The sequence below is a fragment of the Penaeus monodon genome, chromosome 25 (assembly GCF_015228065.2).
Source record: "Penaeus monodon isolate SGIC_2016 chromosome 25, NSTDA_Pmon_1, whole genome shotgun sequence".
Lineage (NCBI taxonomy): Eukaryota > Metazoa > Arthropoda > Malacostraca > Decapoda > Penaeidae > Penaeus > Penaeus monodon.
The window spans coordinates 18,404,164-18,404,482 of record NC_051410.1 but is presented as its reverse complement, the minus strand read 5'-3'; positions in this window follow the sequence as shown (position 1 = coordinate 18,404,482).

The window sequence follows — 319 nt, the reverse complement described above, 5'->3', positions numbered from 1 at the left end:
ATTATAAATAAGTCAGTGAGTCAGGAAATGCCTTTGTTGATAAAATGAACTATGATGTAAAAACAATTTGAAACAAACGGAAATGCCACTATATTCTTTTCAAACGTTCATTTGCCTTAGAGTTGAGGGAGTTTTGAAAATGTAATAAGGAATTAGAGAAATTTAATAAAGAGCGGGTGAACTATCTGAGAAATACGTGAATTAGATGAATATATGTGATTCTAATACAGCACAGAGCACAATTTCCAAAATTCTGTGAGTAATAGCTTAAGAGGGATTATTGTTTTTCTGATATAGTAGGAAGCAAAGGAGAGGGTTA